The 24,946-nt window shown below is 53.1% G+C and overlaps 1 protein-coding gene across 8 annotated transcripts in view; it reads right to left on the reverse strand.

The window, feature by feature from the left end:
• LOC108551485 (bromodomain adjacent to zinc finger domain protein 2B) overlaps positions 1-24,474 on the reverse strand; it is a 160,400-nt gene extending 135,926 nt beyond the window's left edge. For 7 of the 8 annotated variants that reach the window (XM_017905674.1, XM_017905673.1, XM_017905678.1 and 4 more), the window contains exon 1: positions 16,529-17,144. The gene's annotated coding sequence lies outside the window, so the exon portion shown is untranslated. Of the gene's footprint in view, positions 1-16,528; positions 17,145-23,986 lie in introns of those variants that run through there. The other variant, XM_017905671.1, reaches the window with a different exon arrangement.
• Between the last annotated feature and the right edge of the window lie 472 nt (positions 24,475-24,946).

Here is a 24,946-nt window from a genome sequence, read left to right on the forward strand (position 1 = left end):
CCGCGATGAGAGATGACTTTCTAGGTAGGAGGAGCGTGTAATGCAAAGTCAGACGATACGATCTCCCAATAGACGCGTGAGTGTCACGTGTCCGTGATTCCGATGCGAACGCACGCGAATTGTGTGCCTTGGATCCTTTCAAACGCGCCTCCATTTAACGCGTGCTTTTTAATTCCTCGCATAAAACCGTATTGCGGTGCTACCTTTTTCCCCTCCACTTTTCTCTCGTTACCAACTAATTGAAAAAGCGTCGACTAAAATATCGAGTTAAATCGACGTCGTTCACGACCGGCGTCCATTATTCCACGCGTGTTTGTCCGCCGTAAATCGATCGAGATCGACGATCGTTCGAGTCCCCGGGCGTCCAACTTGCAATTTTTCTCGTCAACCATCGAAAATCTATTCTCCAGAGTTCCAATCCTAAACGCGCGTCGCCTATGTCCGCACAATAAGTAACGTTACGTAATGGCATCTTCCCCGTTCGCGTCGTATCCGATCGAGCAACGGCGCCTCGAATAGCCAAGTTGTATCGATTAACACCGTATCACCCACTCGAAAACCAATAAACCAAAACTGTTCACCGACTCGAAGCACGTTAACTCGACGACCAATCGCGTGCAAGCTTGCCGGTTGGCCGACTCGCGTTCGCCTCGCATCGACGTTCATCCGACACGCGTTCGGTGACCGGAAGGGTGGAAAGCGGTGGCGCGTCCATCGTTCGAAAAGCGCGCCATTCGCGCTAATTACTGCTGGCTCAGCGTCCCCGCGCACCAGAGTAGCGCGTGCGTGGCCAAAACGCGCGCGTGCTCGCGCCGAACCTACTACTCTTCTCTCGCTTATCTCTCCACTCTCCGCTAAGCGGCTACTCGCGACCTACGCACACGCGTGTGCTCTTCTCTCGACGATCCGTCGTCGCCGCCGTCGTCGCCAACGCGATCCAAATGCGGCCGAGAGTGCGTGACGCGTCGGTGTGCGCGCGAGTACACGCGGGTACGCGTGTGTGGTCGAGTATAAAGAGCCACTGCAGAAACAGAAGCGGCGGCGGCGACGACGACGATGGTAACGACGAGTAAACATACGAGCGCCATGGTGGGAGAAGGACGAAGAACCGAGGAGAAAGAGAATGGCGGAGCGAAAAGGCGAAGAAGAAGGAAGAGGGACGGAGAAAGGAAGACGGAGAGACGCGGCCACGGTGATGCTCTCTCTGTATTCTCGGTCGGGCTCGACGGCCGTACATACCTAACTTAGGTCATACCGGCACGAACGCGATAAGTGTTCCTCTATCGCTGGTCCGCGCAGCCGGAGCGCGCGGTGGGGAGAACGGGTCGTGGAATTCGAGGCAGAGGGTGATCCTCGAAGAATCGTCTGCTCGCAGCGACAAATTTGGTCGATAATTAGAAGCTCGTATTTTTTTCCTTTTCCATTCGGGCTAACCTTTGCGGGGTATTCGCGTTCTTGCGGTATCACCGGATACGGTGTTGTCTGGCTTTCCGACAGTCGGCCGATTCGCCTCTCGTTTCCTATAATTTGCTCCGTTTACTTCTTGCGCGACCACCGTCGCGACCTCTCGCGTTCGCGTATTTTCGAATATCCAATTCCAACGATACACTCGATATTCGTTCCGCCGGTAAAATTATTTACGAGCGACGGTGTTAATTAATTCGTCGCCGTGGCGATCGGAATTATTCTTATCGATGCCTTGGCATTCATCTTCCGCGCTATCCGAGCAATCTATCGGGATCCGCCATGATGTACGCGCTTTCTCCGGATTGCTCTACCGTAGCGCCACCGTAGCGCGGTGATGCATCGACGCAACGTCGATGGCGCGATACGCACGGTCGGATCTCTCGTTCGAAAAATCACCAATGATACGATTTCGTCGAGAAAGTTCCGCGTCGGGACTAATTATCGCTTTCGTACGGAAATAAATTATATCGCGGTGGACGTTTACTGGCCGGGTTCATTGTTCCGTTGATTTACAGCTTACGGGAGCGAGCGTAGAGCGAGCGTATAAGCCGGGCGTACACAGCCGGCGAGCGGCACAAGCACGCGACGTAACGTCATCGAGGAGTTTTCGTTTAATGCCGACGAGGATATCTCGGGAATCAAATTTCGCGGGGACGTGGAAAAAGCGAACAAGGGAGAGAGAAAGATGGAAAGGTGTGTCGGACCATCTCGAGGGCGGCCAATCACCTGGCTGGCCGATAAATTCAGGGGAACCCTTATTTCCACGCGTTCTCGATTCGCTCGCGCGCGACACGGCGTTCGATATTTCAGATTCTTTGTCTCGATGAAATACCACCGTCGATGTTTGTCTCGTTTCGCGTTCGTTTCGCGTTCGTTCCGCCTTCCTTCCTCTCCTCCTGCCTTCTCGTTCCTTTTTCCTCGCTTTTAACGTATCATTTTGTGTTACGCGCGCGGCACGAGGAAGCGGAGGGGAAAAAAGCTCGCGGAACGAGAGCGCGGGGAGGGGGATAAAAATTCAACTGGTAATGAGAAATTACCGTTATCGATAAAATATAGTGGCAACACGCGCCGTGAAATTATACACGAATTGTACGGTAATTTGAAAATTCCGGCCTGGCCTCCGATGATTTACGATACATCTATAATCGTGAATCACCGCGAACGCGAACGAGCCGAGCGAATGCGCGTGCGCTCTCCGCCGCTCGATTTATGACGCACCGATTGCTGTAAAATAACAAAACTTCATCTTCCAGTCGACGCGGCGACCGGTCACTTTTCCAATGGATTCGTTTTGCCGCGAAATTCGCGATTTAATGCTCCCGCGGGATAATACGCGGCAGAGAATTATCGCGTAACGACGCGAAACGAACCGGGCGAAACGAGGCGAGCGAACGGGGGGAAGAGAGACAGAAACAGAGAAAGAGAGAGCGAGGAAGAGAGAAACAGCGAGAGAGGGGGAAACGGAAAAACTAATTAACGTTTAGGAAAGCATCGGCCGTCTAATTTACAAGCATTCGACAACTGTTAACGCAAACGCCATAGATTTACATAACGGTCCCCCGCCGCGCGGTGGTGTGGCGGTGTGGCTGGCGGTGAACGGGTGAAAAAGTCGACGAGAGAGCTCGCGAGGCGACGCTCGATACGATCGTCGCGTATGAAATACGATTCGTCGTTTCGCGCTGTAACAAACCTACCCCCCACCCCGCCTTTCTCCCTCCTCCGCCGCCCACATTTATGAATGAAGTTACGCTCGCGATCGTTTAACTATAAGCAGTACTTCATTACGACGCGTATTATGCAATCTCGAATAACAGGTCATAAAGACGACCACGTTAAATTTCACTTCGGTTATGCTATTTTATTTCGACATCCTACCGGGTGTACGCGTAACTACGATTCCCGACGCCGCTTGGAAAAATCCTCTCGTACGACCGCACCCCGTTCGCGAATAATTTCCATGGAAAATTTCAATTTCGTCTCGTGCCTTTTTTCGAAGACGGAGAAATTTCTTACCGGTCTCGCTCGTATCGAGAATTATAAGTTTAATTCGATAGAGGCGGACGCAGGTTCGACGAATAATATTTCGCGACACGTGTCGCGCGAAAGAGAACGTTCGTACTTTTTTTTTTCAAGAAACTCGTTTAACGAATTTGAAAGAGGTTGTCCCCGAGTACGCTAGCACGAAAAGAAAAGTCGATGGTCCCCCGTCGCGTTTTCACGCGCGCGCGCGAGTATTTTCGGTATTTACGCGCCGCCTAAATGGAAAGTAAAAGAGAATTAGCTCCTCGTTAAACGCGTTAAACGCTAAAAACTAGCCTTTCACGGGCAGGCGCGATAACCTAAATATTTTTCCGACGCCCGGCCTTCCTCGGGATTTTCGCGGCGCTATTTAGTTCGCGGTCGAATTCATCGCAGTTCGATAGAGAAAGAGGGGGGAAAAGGCATATTCAGAAGAAGAAGCATCCATTTTTCATCCGGCAGTCGACGGCGTAGCTTTCGCCTGGCACACCCACGGAATCTTATTACCAGAGAGTCGTACGTGCGACGCACACCTGCCCGGATCCCTCGTCTCTTCCCCGCGTCGCGCGCTTTCCTTATCCTCTTCCCGACGCCGGGTCCAGGAACACGACAGAATTCGCGACGATACGTTTCAATCTCGCGGTGACGACGCGCGTGGAGGCGCCGTGCGCTCCGTTCTTCCACCTCTCGTCTTTTCGTCGTCTCCGTTTCATCTGGCGCGTCGCGATGGCCGTCCTCGCGTCTCGGAGCATCGACGACCGAGCCAGCACCTCCGGTACGTGCCTTCTGGAGCATCGCATCCGGATGTCCCCCTTTTGTCTCGCCTCGTTTTCTTGCGACCAAGCTCCCAAACGATCGCCTCCTTCCCTCTCGACGCCTCTCTCGCTCGCCCTCTTCTTTCCGCTCGCGTCCGTGCAACGAAGGTTGACCCGCTTCCTACACCGTTCGCCATTTCACGCGCGGGTGTGCATAATCGATGACAAGCATAATAAATTCGCGATATCGCGCCATAAATCTCGCAGCGGCCGGATTATCGCGCCCCCCGAATTCCGTGCCGTGACTCGCCGCTGTTTTTCCATCCACCGAGAGTTCCCGTGGATCATCCCTTCGAGGGTGGTACCGGCTGATACGGAGAGATTAGTCGACGCGAGAGGTTCCTCGAGTTCGAGTGCGAGTCGCGGGGAATCGCAGGGCGATCACAGGCGGTACGAAGACGGGATTTTCGAGAATTTCACTTACGGTAGAAGAAAGAAACCAACGTCCATGATCGACGCGAGCAAACGTCCTGTCGCTTGTGTACCCCTGTGTACGCACCATGGTACTCCGTAATCGTCTGACGAGGTGGTATTTGGAACGACCCCGGGTCAAGACAGATAATCCGTGTGCGTAACTCACACCCTCGTCGTTGTTTTTATTTCACGGCAAATAATTGAGTCTATCCCATTTGCTCCTGCACGCGAATTCTACTATCTTCGTCGACGCGACTCCATTCGCGAACGCGATACTTGCAGGCAAGACGCGACAAAGTAAACCTCGCGAGCGTTGAAGTTGCACGAGTTACACCGTTACTCCTTTCACCTTACGTCAAATAATTGCAACCGATTTCGCGTCAATTCTATTTAGCTTCCACACGCGTGTTCTCTGCTCTCTCCGTTGACGCGATTCCATCTACAAACGCGAAACTTCCAGTGAACGGCGACAACTTCTACGCGACAAAGTAAACTTTACGAGCGTTATAGTTGCGCGAGTTACACCGTTACACCTTTCATCCTAGGTCAAATAATTGCAACCGATTCCGGGTCTATCGCAGTTGGTTTCCACGCGTGTCCTACTCTCCCGATCGATGCGACTGCGTTCGCGAACGCGAGACTTGCAGTCGTCCACGACAACTCCTACGCGACGAAGTAGACTCTACCAACGTTATAGTTGCGTCGGACTTGGCCATTTTACCGCGACTATCGACTTGTCAACGACGCGTGGTACTATCCCTCGCGATATTTTCCCCGACTTTTATCCGCGGAACGATTGATCCTGCCATGTTGGCGAAACTCGTTAACGTAAACTTGAACTTGGTGCGCGTAGCTATCGACGGGGCATAGTCGGTAACCGACCACGGTCGCAAATCACGATTACGCGTAATCTCGAGCGCGGGGTAAGATACGGGCCGGGTTCATAAACATTCGATCGCGACTCGATAGTTGATAAAACGAAATTAATCGGGCGACGGTGTGCGGTGGCATCGGTGGAGTGGTCGTTGCACGCAAACACGGTTAATCCGCGTGTAACTCATCGGCGATTAATCCACGGGTAAACGCGAGTAGCGCGCGCGCGAGTGCACCTTGGCCAGATTTATGGCGGCGTGGCGCCGATTGGGGAGAGAGATCGGCCAGGACGAAGTTGGCGACTTCGCAACGGCGCATTAACGAGGCATACTATCAAACGGCGAGCCAAGGAAACGCGCATCGCGTGTGACGGCCGTGAGGCGTACACAACACACCCGAGTACTCGTTTTCGCGCAATAGTTCGTGGAACGACGCGACGCCATTCAAATTAACGTTACCCGGCCGACGCCGGTCTTTTCGCTGATAGCTACCCTATTTTTGTTTCTCATTTTACTAATTACTAGCCTGGATACCGTTCACTGAAATATTGTCCCCGGAGCAACGTATTAACCGGTGATCGCGACATGTTCAAACGAGACTGTCACGCCTCGCGACAACCGCTCGGCCACGAGGAATATCGCGAATTAGCAGGCAGAGGGAAGGGTAACGATAATGTTTCTCACCGATGGCCTTAAGAGTAAAACGAATCGCGGAAAATTAATAGGAGGTGGAGAAGGAGAGACGCGAGAAACGTCTCTCGAGCTCGCGTCCACTCGCGCTCTCTCTCTCTCTTTCTTTCTCTCCCTTTCTCCTCTCCTCTCAACCGGCCGTTAAGAGCGGCGGAATACCTGAGAAACGAGTTGGAAAAAAACGCACACTGGCAGAGAGCGAGGTGAAGGAACGAGTGCAGAGTCCCTTTTGCCACGAGGAGCAGCAGCAGCAGCAGCAGCAACGATTCACGGGCGATGGAGAGAGAGCGCGAGCGATAGGAGCGTATAGAGAGGAGCGCCGATGGTGGAAGGAGCGCGAGAGAGACGGAGAGAGAGGACGGAAGAGGGAGAGAAGGAAAGGAAGAAAGAGTCGGAGAGAGGAGGAGCACGGTGAATTTTATCCGAAACTCGGTACGATCTACGCTCCTCGCCCCTTTGCTCACTCGCTCTCTCACTCTCTCTCTCGCTCGCTCTCCGTCTTTTCCCCTGGCATCCACGCGATATTTCGTTTTGTCTTTTCGTCGTTCCTTCTGGACTACTGTTTTTCTCTCAAAATTCCCTACGCCGCGACGACGGCGTAACTTACTCGACCGTGCACGAGACGAGGAGAAAGGAGGAAAAGGAGCGCGGGCGCGTGAGGGAGAGGGAGAGGGAGAGGGAGAGAGAGAGGAAGAGAGAGAACGCAAAGCTCGCCGACGAATCTCCATGCTAACAACGAACCCGTCCTAATTATTCCTCGAGTGCCGGGTAGGAAGATCGTCACCGCCGCAAAAGAGGGCGAGAGAACGCAAGGGAGAAGGCAAAGATACAGAGAGATGGTTCTCGATGAAGAAGCGGGAGGGAGAGAAAGGGAGATGGAGAAGGAAAATAAAGAGAGAAAACGAGACGAAGAGTAGTAGTCGTTGGAGCTCGTGGCAAATGAGCGGCACTCTGTATCGATCACCATAGGTCACGACTCGAGTTAGGTGAATGTGTGAATACGTATAGATAGGCGGAGGTATGCATATAGGTATATACGCCACACGCTCGTAGCGATTGCAGGGAACCACGGTATCGGGAGGCGAGCGGACAAAAAGAAAGAGAGAGGAGCGAGAGAGGAAGAGGAAGAGAAAGAGGGAAAGAAGGAGAAAGAGGGACAGTTAGTCGACGAAGCAACGACTTTGCGCCGGTAACTCGACTCAACTCGCCTCTGCTCACCGGTACCCGCGCAGAGTCGTCTTCTGCTACGTACTTCCGTATACAAACACGCTCGAGTGCTTTTCGTTTAACGATACATCATCGAGCGTTCGCGTATCGCGCAGCGAAATACGCCGAGTCGTACGCGAATCGCTTCGTATTTCCTCTCTTTCCGCGATAAAACCGAGTATCCCCAAATCCCCGTACGACGACGACGACGACGACGACGACGACGACGACGACGACGACGACGACGACGACGACGACGCATAGTTTTCCACTCGCATGCGACACGTACGTCCGTCTTTTTATTTCCTATCCGCGTCTTATTTTCCTCGTTTCGCCACCCGGTGACCTTATTCGATTGCTCGACCGCGATAACCAACGGAAGGGTGCGGACCGCGTTTACGCGTATCGGCCGCGTCCGCAGAGCTTCCACCTTGTTCCTCGTTTCCCTCCAAATTTGCCGCGGAAGAATGCGCTCGCCATAGGATATTCGGAGCACATCGGTTCGACAAGTGCCCCGTGTGTGTCAGGCCATCGACCTAGAAACCACGTTAGCCGGTCGTAGCTGACGTCGTCGACTATTTACAAACGATACCACCGCCCAAGTCGTCGACGTCGCACGCTACCCATGCTGCTGTTGCTGCTGCTACTGTTACCGTCATCGAAGACCACGTCTCGTCCTCGTTCTCGTCGTCGTCGCTGCGTTTCGACCGATCGCGGTTCCATTCCGTATCAGCGAGCGAGGGCTCCCTCTCTTTCTCTCGCTCTTGGCTCTCCTTCGGCCGGGCTGGTTTCGATCGTGCGAACAAACCATCCGTAGCCCACCAACCAACGGTGGAATCGTGTTCCGTGAGTCCGTCGGGTTTGCGCGAGAGAGTTGCCGCTTCTCTCCCTCTGGCCTCTGCCTCCCCTCGCAACCGTTTCCTCCTCCTCCACCTCCTCCGCCGCCACCTCCTCCCCCACCTCCTACCTCACTCTCTCCCAGAGTATTGAACGAACGAGCACGAGGAGAGGAACCAGGAGACCAGAGGCAGCGGCGACCGAGAGAGAGATGGAGCGCGAGCGCGAACGGCACGAGCGGTAGAGAGAGAGAGAGAGAAGGAGGCGGAGAGAACGGGAGCGAGGGAGAAAGAGAGCAGGAACGAGCTCGAACGCCAACGACGACGGAGCGAACGGACGCGCGAGAGAAAGAGAGACGGAGGCAATGCGAAGCAGGGTAGCCTGCCGGCATACAGCATAGCCAGAGAGACGTGTCGGCTCTGTGGATCCCCTCGCCTCGTCTCGCTCGCACTCGCCACCCTTTTTCTCTCCCTCCCTCTCTTTCTCTTTCTCGCCGCTCTGTTCGCTAACTTCTCTCTCCTTCTTCGCCTTTAGCGTTTCGCGTTTCTCTTTCTCCGTCCCTTCTGGTGCTGCTCGCCAGCCAGGCTAGCCTACCTCCATCCAGAGCGCTAAAGTCCTCTCTGAAATGCGACGGTAACACCCTCCCTCCTCCACCATCTCCTCCACCTCCTCCTCCTCCTCCTCTTCTCTGCCGTCGTACCGGCGTCCCTTTTCCTCGCTCTCCGTCCTCTGTCTCCCTCTCCCGCCCTCGCCCTCCCGCTCGCTCCAGGTCCATCGCTGTCACTCTTTCTCTCTCGCTCTTTCGACGTCCCTTCCCACAGCGACCCCTCCCGCGGTCCAATCGCGGGCCTCCGTGCCGTACAGATTACAGAACGAGCGAAGAGCAGAACCCGGTGCACGCGCGCGGGAAAGAGGACCCTTTCCCCGCAGAGAAAGACGCCGCGAGACTAACGGAGATCACCGCTGCGCGTCCTCGTCGTCATCTCTCCGCTGCTTCAAGTCGATGCTTGCTTTCTTTTTCGCTCCAACTCGCGCGTTCGTTCGCTCGCTCGCGAGGGACCGGCGCGGCCAGCGCGTCACGATCGCCGAGAGACCAACGACGACGACGACGACGACGACGACGACGACCACGACGACCACGACTACGAGAGAGCAGCAGAGTCGAGGCGAAATGCCTACGGTTTTTGCGAGTCGAAAGACTCGAGAGTATATACGCGAGAGGAACTGGACTGTGAGCGGAGAGAGTACGGGGATACCCGAGCAGCCGTGAATCGGTTCGTTCCGTAGCGATTCGGGGGGGATGCCGTGGTCGTCTGTACGCGCCAGCGAGCGCGGCGTCCCTGCACGCCCGCCAAATAGGGGAGAGGGATGCTTGGGCAAACGAGGACCGCAGTGGCGGAGGGACGGGGTCGTAAGAACCGATGCGATAAGCCGCGATCGATGATCGGTTCGGAACGTTCGTATTGCCGCGTATGTGTGTCACGGTCCGATAAGATAAGATTCCCGGTGGTCGAAACGACGGACGAGAAATTTGTTCGCGCGTCTCCATAAATCCTAGCCCTTAAACGTATACTTTACACGCGCGTGACGGAATTAACGCGGAAGCGAGACTCGTGTGGTCCGAGTGAGGTCGCTCCTGGTCGCGAGTACAGGGCGTATCATCGGTGGAGAGTCGAGTCTCGTTAGTCGACGCGTATACGCGATAAACGCGAAGGAACGAGCGGTGGAATAACTCGCGTATGGGAAGAATAAGCGAAGAATAATAATCCGAGATGCAAATGGCGGAATTACACCCGTCATTAAGCCGGCAGTTGGCGAAACGCGAGTGGAAGGGGGGCGGGTGTAGCGTAGCGTAGAGGAGATAACGGCCAGTTAAAATAAAACAATCGATAAGATCGAGAGACGAAGAGGGAGGCGAAGCGGAAACAGAATAAAGAGGAAGTCGGCGCATCGTTGATCCGGAATACCGAATACATTAATCAATAACAAGAGGGCTGGCCGCTTGTCGAATAAAACGGGAACGGGAGAAGCGGAGCGCGATTTCGAGGAAGAAAGAGGGAGACGGCGAGCCAGGCAGACGGAGGGAGACAGAGACGGAGAGAGAAGACCGCGCGCGATATAACGTGGAAATCCTGAATAGGGTAGCATTAGTCAGTCTCGTCAGCGAGTCGTTCAATTCTCGATGCGTCGTAATTAACGTCGGTCCTCGCGTTTCTTTCTACTCGCTCGTAACCTCTCCTCGCCGATGTTTATTATCTACCAAACGATCCGCGCGAAACCGCTGATACTGCCTGCGTACTTATTTTGCGGTTACGCGTTGCGCCACCCTTCCTCTCTCTTGTTCACCGCCGATACTCTCGCGCACAACGACTAAACGAATGGCCCTTCTCGTACGACCGACGTTCCCGTCCGAATATCCCTCCCCGTTGGTGTATATTCCCTAGTCGAAAACTCTAGAATCCAAAGTTCCGCGTTTCCGCGTGGTTTCTCGAAAACTCCAGACTGCTTGCTGTACAAGTACGTGTATATATAGATACGCGTATATACAAACGCGTATTCATCTGCCGATATCCGGCTGTCACGGTTACCGAACGGAGCGAGACAAACGTTGCTGCTGTTCGTATTCTTCCGTTTTCGAAGGTTGAATACACGACGGGGCCACGGACAACCGGGATCTCTCTCTCTGGAAGGGCCGCAAAAGGCCGGCTTTCGGTTTTTTCGACGCAGCTGCCAGCGAACTAGGATCACCGGGTACGCACGCACACCGGCGCGCCGCTCCGCAAGCGCGTGTAGTCGGTGGGGGCCGCGTGTGCGTGCACTGCTACACAATAGAGAGGACGAGAGCGCCGGCAGCGCGTGTGAGTGCGTACGTGTGCCCGCTCGTGTGGCACGAATCCGTGCCACACATGTATCGAGTTTCAGGAGGCACGTTAGGCGTTACCATCGACCTTCTTATATGGAATCGCGTGCGAGAGACAGGTATACACAAGCGCGATCGCGATCACGCTCTCTCTCTCTCTCTCTCTCGCACGCGCGCGCACGTAAGCGGGCATACGCGGCTCCGTGAAACGTTCGTGAAACGTTTCGAGAGAGAACAAACGCCGAGCGTATATATGCGCGCGAATAAGCGCGCGTTCGTACGTGTCACCGGAGGGAAATAATCGGCGCCGAAGTCGGCCACCATCGCCGCGTAATCTGACGCGTGTATCGCTTTTGAGGAAGGAACGGAGAGGAGCCCCGCGTCTTATCGGATTCTTTGTCTCTCGGCGAAATTAATTCGCTCCAGTTTTCGCGCCGCGCCGATAATTACACGCGGCGCGAGAATTAAATCGTTTCTTTCGATCGCGTGACCGGCACGGTGATTATATGATAATTAGATAAGCGTGCCGCGGCTATGATCATCTCTACGCCGCTGCCGGTGGCGCGAATACTTTGTTCTATTGTGTTGATAGCGTCGAGATCGGAGGGAACGAAGCGTCTAATGCGCTGGGAATGCCTATGCCTCGATAAGCAAAGATTCGGTCGCCGGTCGTTTAATCGTTGCATCGATAAGACACGCGGGCACACTCGGCTCGGCCTGTGCTCGCTTACGCGAGTGCGCGAGTACGCGCGCGCCGTCAACGCCACGCACAGCCGAGATATTTCGTTCGACGGCTGGAAACGCACACGAGCCGGTATGCGCGTTAATTACACGCGCTAATTGCACTTTTACTTCCTGTTTGCACGTTTCGCGCTTTATCGAGATCCACGAGAACTTGTCGTGCGTTCGTTGCCGAAACAAACGTCCGCTTCGACGATACGTCAGCCGCGCGCGCGATAGTTATCGTCGTAACGACGATAAACGCCCCACGAATCGAACGTTTCGCGAGTTATTTACGAGAAACGACGAATAAGACGCGACGCGACGCGAATCCACGCAGCTCGAGTCCGTCCCGCTTCTTTTCACCGATCGATCTTCACCCTCGCGCTACGCTTCGCCTCGTCGCGAAAGCGGTGTTCCGAGATACGCGACGTAATCGCGGTTCGTGACTATTATCGTCGCGTTGGACGAGAGGGTGGGTGGGCGAACGGAGGGGCGGGAAAACGATCGAGATCTCTACTCCTGGCTACGAAACGCGAAAACGATTCGAGTGGTCGCGGCGACTCCGAGACTCGGTAATTCGCCGGATAATTGATTAATTAATCTTAATCAAAATAGATTACGCTCGGCGTAAGGACGTCGACGGTCGTACTTTTAAAGCGATTAATTCAACCGGGTATTAATAATTCTGGATTCCATTGTTCCTATTACTCCCTCTATCGGTTCTCCTCTTCGCCCTCTTATCTCTTCCTCACTCTCCCTCTCTCTCTCTCTCTCGTCCGATCAACCACGCGCGTTCTCTCCCCTCTCGCCGTCGCGACGCCGCGTTTCAGCAGACTCGCGGATGTGTACGTTTCGGCGTGACTTTAACTCGAATCGCGTTGCTAATACATCCTCGTTTATTATGGCTTTTGTACGCGCGAACGCGATCTCACAGTCGTCGCCCTATTGTTCCATTGTACCATATAATATCCGTCAGCGATATCTTGAACCTCTGCGAGCACGCGGAGCGGCAAGGTCAACGTTGAAACGCGCAAATAGTCATCGACCATGGATCCACGGTGGCTGCAATCGCGTGCTATCGCTCCAAACGGCGCATTTCCCATCATTTCTTTACATTCGATTCCGCGGGCAGCGAGAGGAAGGGAGCGAGTTAAAGTTGCGCGGTCCGAAATAAAAATGGGAATGCCCGAAATATTTTCGACCATCTTCCGCTAGTCGTACCATCGGCAACTCCCGATCTCTACGAAACGTGGTTCCCCCCTCGTTTCACCCGCTTTACTACGCGTGTCAGAAATATCAATGAAAGACTCTTTCCTTGGAATTTCGTTAAAAATAACAGGTACCACCTGTTCCATAAACGAGTCCAATTTTTCTTCTATAGATACATCCGAGTACGCGATATCGTGTTTACGCTGCGGCCCCCTCGTCGAGGTCCTTTCGAATTTTGGCACGGAGCGGAACAATCGATGCTCGTCACTGCTCCAATGCGTACCGATTCGAGAAAATCAATTTGCTCTTAAAACTCGCGCAGTCGTGTAATAACACGCGTTGCATAGGGTAACCCGAGGTAGACGTACACGAGAACCGCGTGGCGTCTATTAACGGGGGAGAGGTATGTACCGAGCTATGCATATACCTCAGTGGTATGTAGGTGTACTAAAAATCGCGGAGTCGCTGTTTACCGACAGCAAGAGACGACAAGCTCGAGCAAGACGGAAAGAACGCCGACATTTGACACCCGGCACACGCTGGCGCAATACGCGCGATCCTTGGAGCATCGCGTTATTTAGTTTCGCGTAACGAAGCAAAGTGGCGAGGAAACGCGCAGTTGCGAGAAACGGTGGGAGCGATGCCACCATCGGGACACGACTGCATCGTTAATTTCAAAATATCGTTAATCATACACGGTAATCGCGTAATCGCGTAATCGGCGTTTCTCCGCGTCTCCTCGTCCTCCATTTTTCCATCCGCTACGAGCAGTCGCGTAATCGGTCGCGATTATAGGTTCCAACCCCCCAACGACCGTGTTAACGCGCTTTCAATTTTATGCAAAAATCCCCCTCGTCCCGTGTTTACACGGTCTCGCTTTCGCGCGAACCCGCGTGCACCGGTATTTTCTGAGACGCGTCTCGATATTTCTTCGCGTCGTGGAAAATAATCGACGACAAAGAAAAAATAATTCCTCGTCAATTTTCCCGAAATAATTCGTCACGCGAGACATTCGTTGTAACTGCTGATAGCCATTTCGCGGAACGTACGAGGGGATTAATGGCGATAAACGGGAACGACGATCGTGGTCATCCCCCCACCTGGAAAAGTATAATTACCGCGGTGTCTCCTAAGAAACCGGCAAACAAAATTATTTCTCCCCACGAGTCGGTGTACGAGGGACGTATATCGTGGCCGAGTGGAAGCGGATTCTTAGTTTTTAGGGCACGCGAGCGAGCAGGCGAGCGCACGCGGCAGTCGGTCGGGGCTCTCGTATCGATCACGCGACAGCTTCTATGTAAACGCATTTCTCCCCTTCGTGCGCGAGAGGCGACATCTAATGTCATAATGAATCGATAGACATCGTTAACCGTTACGAGAATTCGATTATCACGGAGGGTATCGTAGAGACAGCCGCCATGTCGTTCGCTTCACGGTTATCATCGACATCGCCGGCGTCCCCCAGTCGTTGTCGTGGTCGTGGTCGTGGTCGTGGTCGTCGGTAACCGGGAAAACGGCACGAATAATCGCCCGACGATAATACTCGGTTGCGCAAAATTTGCACGCGTCAGCGCGTTCCTCCTCTCTCTCTCGCCGCGCGCTCTTTTAACGCACCGGAAATAAAAACTGCGCACGGGGGCGCCTCTCGGCCCCTCCGCGCCCCCGACGAAACGGAGATGCAGCGGCGCGGGGAGGGAAAAAAATACGCGCGGCGTTCGCGAGCGCGCCTCGAAATTCTAAATAAACCAGGGACACCCGGAGACGTAACGAGCGGTAACAACTGTCACGCGCCGTCGTGAATAACGACGTCGATATAATCGGGGATTTTCGAACGGGCGCGCTGCGTGTAACGACCAACGTGACTACGGGCCGTAACAAAAATTTCAGGCATTACGCAATAAATATAGAGAAGACATCGTCGTTGCGAACAGCGAATTCCGCGCAACGTGCCCGGCTATCGCTTTTTTTCGCCTTTTCCCCCCTTTTGCCCCTCCTCTATTTTACCCATTTTTCTCTCTTTTTTCCCCTTTTTCTCTTTTTTGTTTCCTCGCCGAAGGAAACGCGCGAGTCGGGCACTCGCGCGCGAATACGCAAATACCCGAGCGAGCGTGCATTTCACCGGAACGTGGAACGCAATTCGTCGGGAACGATAAGGTCGAGTCGATCGGATGGAAATAAAAAAGATTTCCAACGGACGCGAGTTTCTCGGGGCGAAGGGGCGCAGCAGCCGCCATGGCCGACGACGATACGTCTCATTAGCATAATGGCGCCAACGAGCGCCGATCGAACGAACACGGTACGTATACGGGAGAACCCGCGATTCTTCTCGCCGCTACTACACGGTCATTGTCGCGTTTCGATCTATTCCGTGACGACGCGAGCGTTTCGCAGCGTTTTCCCGAAACGGTTCGCTCCGATTATTACGCAACCGACCCGGCCGCGTGTAATAACAAGGATTATTTAATTAAATCGGTTCCCTTAAATGGTGGCTCCCTCTCTCGGCCGGCTCTCTCTCTATAGACACAGGCCAGAGGAGAGCATAAAAGATTTTAGTATCGGCGGGAATGAAGTAGACGCTTGTTTAAAAACTATCATTTCTCCTGTTAAATAACCTGCTATTTCGTTCTGGATTTTATCGGCCTGGAATTCCGGGCTACGCAGATTGCACGGTCTAATAGCACGTACTAAAACTGCCTACGGTCACTCGTCGTCGGAAACGACCCTAACGGCGGAGGCAGCAGTCCTCGGGATTAGTAACGGTAAACGGAAAACTTTTGAGTCTCCCATAACCGTACAGCCACGCTGCGGCTGCTCCTACTCTCTCTCTCTCTCTCTCTCTCTCTCTCTCCCTCTCTTTCTGGTCGTCCTCAAACTCCAGCCCCCGACAACGCTTCCGTTTCGCTGGCGATTATTATTCGTCTCCATCGCGTTTAAATTCGCGTTACGAAACCGATCGATCGAGACCAAGATTACCGCGCTACGCGCCACCCGTCCACTTACCACGCGCCACCTATAATCGTAATCGATCTTCGCGACTAGCCGACGAGTATGCCTCCCCCGTGGTTGTTACATACCGAACGCGTCGTTACCGAAACCTGTGTACGCATCGACCACGCCAACGTGTGTAAACGTTTTCTCAATTTGGATTCTCCGATGCCGGTACAAATACGGAGAGCAAGTTTAACCGAGTTCTCCTACGCGAGTAACTATACACGTTAGTACAATAGCGCGTAGCGAGTACGACCTACGTCGATGGCTGTACGCGAGCGAAAACAGAAACATCCAGATTGTCAAGGGTAGTAGTGAGCTCTGAGCGACATTTCGGTTTAGGGAAGAGACAACAGAGAGAGAATGAGAGAGGTGGGGGCAAAATGGAGCAAATGTATTCGAAATCGAAATCGAAATAGTGTCTGTACCTTGTTGTCGCCCACCGGAAGTGGCCTCCTCCGCCCAGCCAGCCGTTCGCGCCGCTTTTCCTTCCTTCCTCCCCTCGTTTTCCTCTTCTTCCTCTTCCTCTTTCTCTGTCGGTTTTCCAGCACTGCTCTTTTCACCCACGCACCGAGCGCAACAACGACCAGGCCCACGTTCGATCACTGGCAAATCGGACGCATCCTTTCCAGTTTTCTTCTCTCCGTTCTTATGCACTCGTCTCTGTCCCACGCGTGCCCTTTGTCCTACTCCGTGGGACGTACACGCGTGTACACGCGCGCGATCGCTCGTGTCTGCTGCTGCTTCTGTCTCTATTCCCGATTTCCCTTTCTCCGTCTCTCTTTTCCGCTGTCCTTCTCTCCTTCTCCTTCTCCTTCTCCGGCCTGCTTCTTCCGAACCAGTACGATGATCTCGCTCTATCTCTTTCTCTTTCTCTCTCTCTCACCCTCTCTCTCTCTCTCTCTCTCTTCCCTCCTGGTTCGATACGCACGACGCGCGACGTATCTACGGCCGGTAAACTCCGTTGAATTTCTTTCCTCGCGTCCCTTTATTCGGTGTGCCTTCTGGATCTCCTTACCAACGGGAGAGAGGACGACCGTCACACACGCGCACACGCGCACACACCTCTATCCGTCGTGGCGCGTCCAGTTTTACACGGTATCCGTTTCGCTGGCGATTATTATTCGTCTCCATCGCGTTTAAATTCGCGTTACGAAACCGATCGATCGAGACCAAGATTACCGCGCTACGCGCCACCCGTCCACTTACCACGCGCCACCTATAATCGTAATCGATCTTCGCGACTAGCCGACGAGTATGCCTCCCCCGTGGTTGTTACATACCGAACGCGTCGTTACCGAAACCTGTGTACGCATCGACCACGCCAACGTGTGTAAACGTTTTCTCAATTTGGATTCTCCGATGCCGGTACAAATACGGAGAGCAAGTTTAACCGAGTTCTCCTACGCGAGTAACTATACACGTTAGTACAATAGCGCGTAGCGAGTACGACCTACGTCGATGGCTGTACGCGAGCGAAAACAGAAACATCCAGATTGTCAAGGGTAGTAGTGAGCTCTGAGCGACATTTCGGTTTAGGGAAGAGACAACAGAGAGAGAATGAGAGAGGTGGGGGCAAAATGGAGCAAATGTATTCGAAATCGAAATCGAAATAGTGTCTGTACCTTGTTGTCGCCCACCGGAAGTGGCCTCCTCCGCCCAGCCAGCCGTTCGCGCCGCTTTTCCTTCCTTCCTCCCCTCGTTTTCCTCTTCTTCCTCTTCCTCTTTCTCTGTCGGTTTTCCAGCACTGCTCTTTTCACCCACGCACCGAGCGCAACAACGACCAGGCCCACGTTCGATCACTGGCAAATCGGACGCATCCTTTCCAGTTTTCTTCTCTCCGTTCTTATGCACTCGTCTCTGTCCCACGCGTGCCCTTTGTCCTACTCCGTGGGACGTACACGCGTGTACACGCGCGCGATCGCTCGTGTCTGCTGCTGCTTCTGTCTCTATTCCCGATTTCCCTTTCTCCGTCTCTCTTTTCCGCTGTCCTTCTCTCCTTCTCCTTCTCCTTCTCCGGCCTGCTTCTTCCGAACCAGTACGATGATCTCGCTCTATCTCTTTCTCTTTCTCTCTCTCTCACCCTCTCTCTCTCTCTCTCTCTCTTCCCTCCTGGTTCGATACGCACGACGCGCGACGTATCTACGGCCGGTAAACTCCGTTGAATTTCTTTCCTCGCGTCCCTTTATTCGGTGTGCCTTCTGGATCTCCTTACCAACGGGAGAGAGGACGACCGTCACACACGCGCACACGCGCACACACCTCTATCCGTCGTGGCGCGTCCAGTTTTACACGGTCTCTCCTTGGTTCCTTCGTATGGAAGAATTTTGTCAGCGATTGGCGGAAAAGTGGATTTTCCAATGGAGGGTCTCGTACAGGTGTGCGTAGAGGAAGCCCAGGAAGAAAGAAGTTGGCTGTGCGCGCACAGCTGCGATCACGAAACGTCGTGATCCGGAGGAGGCGACATTTCTACGCGGTACGGGAGCGACACGCGATTTCGTGCAAGCCTCGACTCGAGTGAAAGGGAGAGGGGGAAAGACGAGAGAGAAAAAGAAAGAAAGCAAGCGGCGGAGCCCGGCGTTGTCTATAAGCCGGCGAACGGTGAGTTTTCCTTTCCTTCGGAGCCACTACGAGGCGCCCTTCTCTCTCGCCGTCTTCTTGCCCGAGAGCTCCAACAGCCTCTAAACAATGAATACAATACGCCGTGATGGCTGACGTGCGGACAAAACGCGCGCGCCGAACAATGTCCCGCGAAAAAACGCGCAAGGGTTCTCTCCGCCGCGTCGCCGCGAAGAAGAACAAAAAATGAACGAAAAACGAGAGAGAGAAAGAGAGGGAGAGAGAGAGAGAGAGAGAGAGAGACTAGTCGTTACCTTTGCGCGCTATACACAGACCGGGGAAAATAACGAAGAAACGAGAGACGAGACGTAAGACGCGATGTGGGTCGTGTTTTTTAACGACGGAACGCGTAAATACGCGGATTCACGGGAATGTCTACCGACTGATAAATACCTCGGATGTAGCTCGCGAAACAAACTCGCACAGCCTGGCATGTTGTTCCTAGCCTCGCGATCGAGCGAATTTTACGATTATGTACTCTTGACTTCGCGCCAGAATACGACACACGAGGAGCAGGAGGAGGGCTTCGTAAAACGATCGTTGCGTTCCACGGATCCAGTTTTGCGAGGAGAGAAATACGGCACACGTTCGCGAGCGCGATACACAGCGGCACGGAAATGCTCGAGGAGCGCACACATCGCGTTTCCGTGTGTCGCACAGCTCGGCGTTCGCGTTAAAGCCGGGGATCCGATGACCGGTGGTGCTGCTGCCGCGAATATCGACCGACGATAATGACGCTACACGCGCCTTCGAGTTCTCGTCCTCGATGGAGGGGGGAAAAAAGCAAGTTTCGAGCGGACCTCGGCGCGACTCCGAATCGGTAAGATGGATACGCGTACTCCGATACTCGCGTGGATGACGCGCAGCGAATATAGAGTGTCAAGCGTGCCAACTTGAACGTTACCGCGCCACGCGTGTGTCTCGTTCCAACGCGTTTCGCCCGCGTGTCTCTCTCTTTATCGATATCGAGAATGTCTCGTTTCGAACGTAACTCGCGTATTATCGCGATAGACGACGTAATTTACCCTCTCTCGTGGAAATATTTGCCCGAGACGAATCGCCGGACGAAACGTCGTTACTCCGTGTCACCGACAAACCGTCCGATTATATATATATTTCGCGAACAAACAAGCGGGAGACGCCATCGCTTCTACGTCGCTATAGTTTCCACGCTATATACCCTTCGTTTCTAACGCAGAGCGATTAAGTAACGAGGCGAGCTTGTACGAGTCTCTCGTTCTCCCCGTGCACGAGAATAAATTCATCCTGCACGCCCCGCGTGAGGATCGATACGCACGATTATTTCGGGAACTCGCCCCGTTCTCGTTGAGTGCGAGAGCGAGTTAGCGCGTGCGACAAAGAGGGAGCGAGCGAGACAGAGATAGAGGGACAGAGCGAGAGGGAAGGAGTAGCGCGGAGAAAGGAACAGAGAGAGAGGGCGAGTCGCCAGATAGAAAGAAAGGGAGGCGCGCGTGGAGGAAAAGAGGGGTAAAGAGTCAGGACGAAACCGTAGCGCGGTGAGAGACAGAGAAGCGAACAGAGAGGGACCCTTTTTGCCCCTGGAACGAAGGCTGCAAAAGAGGCTCGGGGAAAGGTCGAACGGGCACGTAACGTCTCGTATAACGCGCCGCAGCTCGCGAACGTTCAACGTTTTTCAACGGGGCGACGGAAACGACAACGACAACCACGACGACGACGGCAGAGGCCAACGACGAATACGACTAGGTACTATACCGATCGATTTTCATCGAAAACGTGGAACACGATGACGACGAAGAGACGAGACTTGGCCACGACGACACAACACGGTCCGTCCTTCTCGAGTTCGTAAACGAGTTCATTCGACGAGCAGCGAATCCCACGATACCGAGTGGCGCGTTGCGTGACCGAGCACGAACGAACGAACGAAGCCCGGTAATAAGCGGCTGAGAATCGTTCCAGGCGTATACGAGTCCTTTTCCACTATAACAAAATACGCTCGACGTAACCTCGATCAATTTACGGGGCGTCGTAGGTAGATAGAAAATTATGCTCGCTACCTGCGCGTCTCGAGTTCCAGCGGCAATATAAGATACCGCGTCGCCCTGTTTTTCTCTCTCTCTCTCTTTGTCTCTCTCTTTATCTCCTTTTTATTAGTAGCATTCCAATCATCGGGCACAGCTACGAGCAGCCTTTAAAGCTGTGTCCGCGGTAAATCGTTTGTGGGACAGACATCCACTTGGCGAATCGCGGGACAAACATTTTTACTCGGACGTTACTTCGAAGGAATTACGAAGGAAACGCGCGTTCGTCGGTAATTCCTAAGTCATCGGGAGTCACGATGAAGCAAGGTCATCGCCGAGTCGACGATTCGTCGGAAGCGGTAAAAGCACCTAACGGGTATGAAAGTTAACTCCTTACAACCAACGTCGTTTGCACATTCTACTCGTCATTCACGATTTATACGATAAACTGACCTAAGCTACAACTTTCTGTCTTTTTCTTCCGTTTTTTCTCCTTTTCGTCGACTCACGATAGCGATACTCGTGTAAAGAAAAGAAGGAAACCGTACCCTGGTACACTGAAAATTTTTACGATTTATCACTCGACACCTTCTCCAAAGTTACTCGCTTTCGAACCGATTCGATCGGAAATATCATTCGATGACGCTTGAAAGATCGATGTCTGCACGATTCGTTTGATAAAGTTCCATTGTCCGACGAATTAACGGAATGAATCAACGATGGCGAAAATTTGATACGCTTTGTAAACTGGTTCGATCGTCGTAAACCTGCTGTTCCTAGAAACGCGTTCATTCAACAGACGTTCTCGCTGGCTGACTTAAAGGATTCATAGATTCTTTATTCATATATGCTAATTGCGCAGCGCGGATTACGCCGGTTAGTCACGAGATTCATCAGCTGGAAGGGTAAGCGCGTGGTTTAATTTCCCGAATCCTGCATTTTATACCGATTGTTCGTGCAACGATTATCGTTTTCGGGCAGCCAGAAACCGTTCGACCGATGCAACGTTTTGTCTGGCACGATACCACGCTCGCCAACGTCGGCTCCTCTTCCTCGATTAGTCACGTTTCGATTTCGTAAGACGATCGATCCTTCCACGGAAGATACGCCCTCTTTGTCTCTTTCGCGCTCTCCGTCTGCCTGCCCCGAAGACAAACTTTTTCTCATCGTCTGAACGGTGAGAAACGTTGGAAATTTACGAGCGAAACGATAGCGGCAATTTTAACCCTCTAACCCTCGAGCCAACGAACGCACCATCTATCGGATTCTCGTTAGACGATCAACTTACAAAAACGTCGCGCGTAATTCGGAAACGTGTCGCGGGAACCGAACGGTAAATTCACTTTCTCAGCGGCGCGTTCGAAACTCCACGACGGACTGAAGACAAGCTGTACAAAGTCACAGGTAGAAACGGCTGATGGAGCCAATCAGACGTGACACCGTGAAAGAACCGGCCTAGGTCATTTCGTCCACGATCCACCAGTCCCAAGGTATACACGAATACGCTTCACCGCTAACCTGTCCATTCTTGCCAACGTTCGAATTCCGGCCAGGCTATACGCCATCAACCAGCGACCTCTACGAATTTCCTTCGTTCGTCGACCGAGTAAAACGTTGAAAACAAAAACACGCGAGTTAGCTCTGCGAAAGGTAGCCGGGGAAGGGGAAAAGATGGCCTCCTCCCTCTCTCAACGAGATCATTCGTACGTCGTACGGAATACGGGAGGAAATTTGCGAGAACGTTACAGACGCTGGACAGACTAGAAATCGGTGAAACGAAAATAAAGCGTAAATAAAGCGTCGTACGAGGCGTAAAAAGGCGAACGCGTAGCGGGATTCGCGATGGGATATAACTGTTCCTCGAATGTTATCGATCTATTTGTCACCGATGTTTAGCTGCACGCCGAGGAGAGTGGAGATTACGCGGCGAATGAGCCTGCAATTTCGCTAGAAAATCAGAACGTGCCTAGTCTGATCGTACGCGAGAAACGTATACGTGCTTCCGTTGCGTTATCGTTTGACCGATCCTCTCCGTCGCCGTCCCCTGCACGGTTACCTATCATCGATAAAGACACACGTAGTACGTTCGATGTACGATTCCCCAGGTAATCAGTCGCTTCTGATTACCATTCCAATTTCCATTCGAATTCCGACCGTTTCGCGAGCACCCGTCGATAGCCGCGAATATTCTTCGTTTCCCTGTCGCGCGATCATGGCGAATCGGTGAAATGGCACTGTTAATTACACCGATCCGCGTCCGATGTATACGCGCGCGATCGACGTTGGAGAGAGTTTGCACGCCAATGTTATGCTGCAGCTCGCATTGGCGTGGAGACGTTGGGACGCGAAACGCGTCCAATGCGAACGCGCACCGAATGATAGATGACGATCGGAGGCGGGCGGCGTATCAGGTGCTCCTTTAAAGCGACTCTGAAGTCATCGAATTAAACGGTCGAAAAGACTTTTGCCAAGCACGAAGTCGGTGCGCATCCTCGGCCTGCACCACCACCACCACCTCCGCCACTACCACCCCACCACCACCACCACCACTCCAGCCGCACTCAACGCAAGAAGTGCTCTCACGGAGAACTCGCAAAAGAGCGCGCATCTCGTTCTTCGGCGTCGATTTAGGTCGTTAACGGTAAAACGGCGTTTGCGCTCCGCGAAACCAAAGAAGACCCGTTACGACGGCTCTCGATTTTGCTGACGTGCCTCGTGCGATTGCCGTGTAATTGCACCTGCACGAAAATTGCGTCACCGTGCTTCTTTCAGCGTTCCCCGGTTTCCACGATTCCAGAGATCCCGATATCGAACCTCTCTCTCTCTCTCTCTATCCCTCGTGTTTTTCCTCTGTCCTACCCGCGCGTGTATTTTTCTTTCCTTTCGATTCGGTCGGTAGATCGATAACATAACGTGTCGGAGAAGGGAAGAAAAAGAGAGAAAAAAAAAAAAGTGAAAAAAAGAGAAAAGGGGAAAGAAAAAGATACGTCCGACGTAAGAAAGGAGGATATTACGAATTTCGAACGTGTCGAAAGATGACACGTTCGTCACGCAACACGCGCGTCATCGCGTTAATCTTGCCCGATCGTTTGAAACGTTCGAATGTTTCCATGTCGATCGCTGCCGCTCGACCGGACAATAGAATTCGAAACGAGGTAGGACGCGCGCACCAGGTATGCACGGGAGAACGTTATATCGCACAAAGAAAACGAAAGAGGATGTACCGTTAGTCGACATCTCTCGAAATGCATTATTCCGTCTTACCTAAACAAATTTGCTCCTCGTGTGTCGTATTGCATCTAACCTTTTATCTTGTTTGCACTTTTCCGATCGTACATGGAGTATACGTAGATGAACACACATAAAAACGTAGCATAAGAAACGAACACTATCGACTATGTTACTTCGATCGTGTCTCACCTATCGATTTACGATCTATCGATTTCTTTAGTCACCGAAGCACAACTGTGTCACAACCTCAAATTTCAAGGATTCAGCCAACTGGTTACTCTCGCACTTGGTTAAGGACCGGATAAATAACGCGCCGAACTGTTTCACTGCGCGAATACTCGATTTTCGTTACAACGGCTTTTTTCTTTTTTTTCTCAACTCCGACGATACGCGGCATACTTCTTACCTAACGTATCAAATACTCCGCGTGTCAGGTCCCGGCCTAACGAACCTGATCGCACCTCCGATTTCACGATATATCATTACGCGTCTGCCAGTCACCGCGTAAGAAGACGGCAGCAACGACGACGACGACGACGACGACGACGACGACGACGTTGACAACGAGACCTTCGATGAGTCGCACTTCGCGAGAGGGACGCGCAGGTATAACACGACGACGTTTGCAATTGGACCTCGAAGCCCACAACGAGACTCTGGCTCGTTCGAGCTCCGGCACGACACGTCGCGGTGGCGTCCCGAGGAACGGAACGAGAAGCCGAGTAACGACGATCACACAAAGGACAATCGATGCTCTCCTCTCTCTGGATTCTCACTGATATCCGTCGCACTGATTTCACACGCTACGAATATACGTATATCACGCTCGGAACACCCGTATTCCGTGACCGTGGAATCGCGCGTTAAACGGTACGTTGCGTGTTCGATGCGTGTGTTTTGTTGTATACGCGATATACAACGGTTGTCCGTTTCTTCACGTTGTCCGCCCAAACGAGAGTCGTACTCGCGTCTGTTCACGTCCGTACGTCGCGG

Source organism: Eufriesea mexicana, unplaced genomic scaffold, assembly GCF_001483705.2.
Source record: "Eufriesea mexicana isolate 0111107269 unplaced genomic scaffold, ASM148370v2 scaffold4231, whole genome shotgun sequence".
Classification (NCBI taxonomy): domain Eukaryota; kingdom Metazoa; phylum Arthropoda; class Insecta; order Hymenoptera; family Apidae; genus Eufriesea; species Eufriesea mexicana.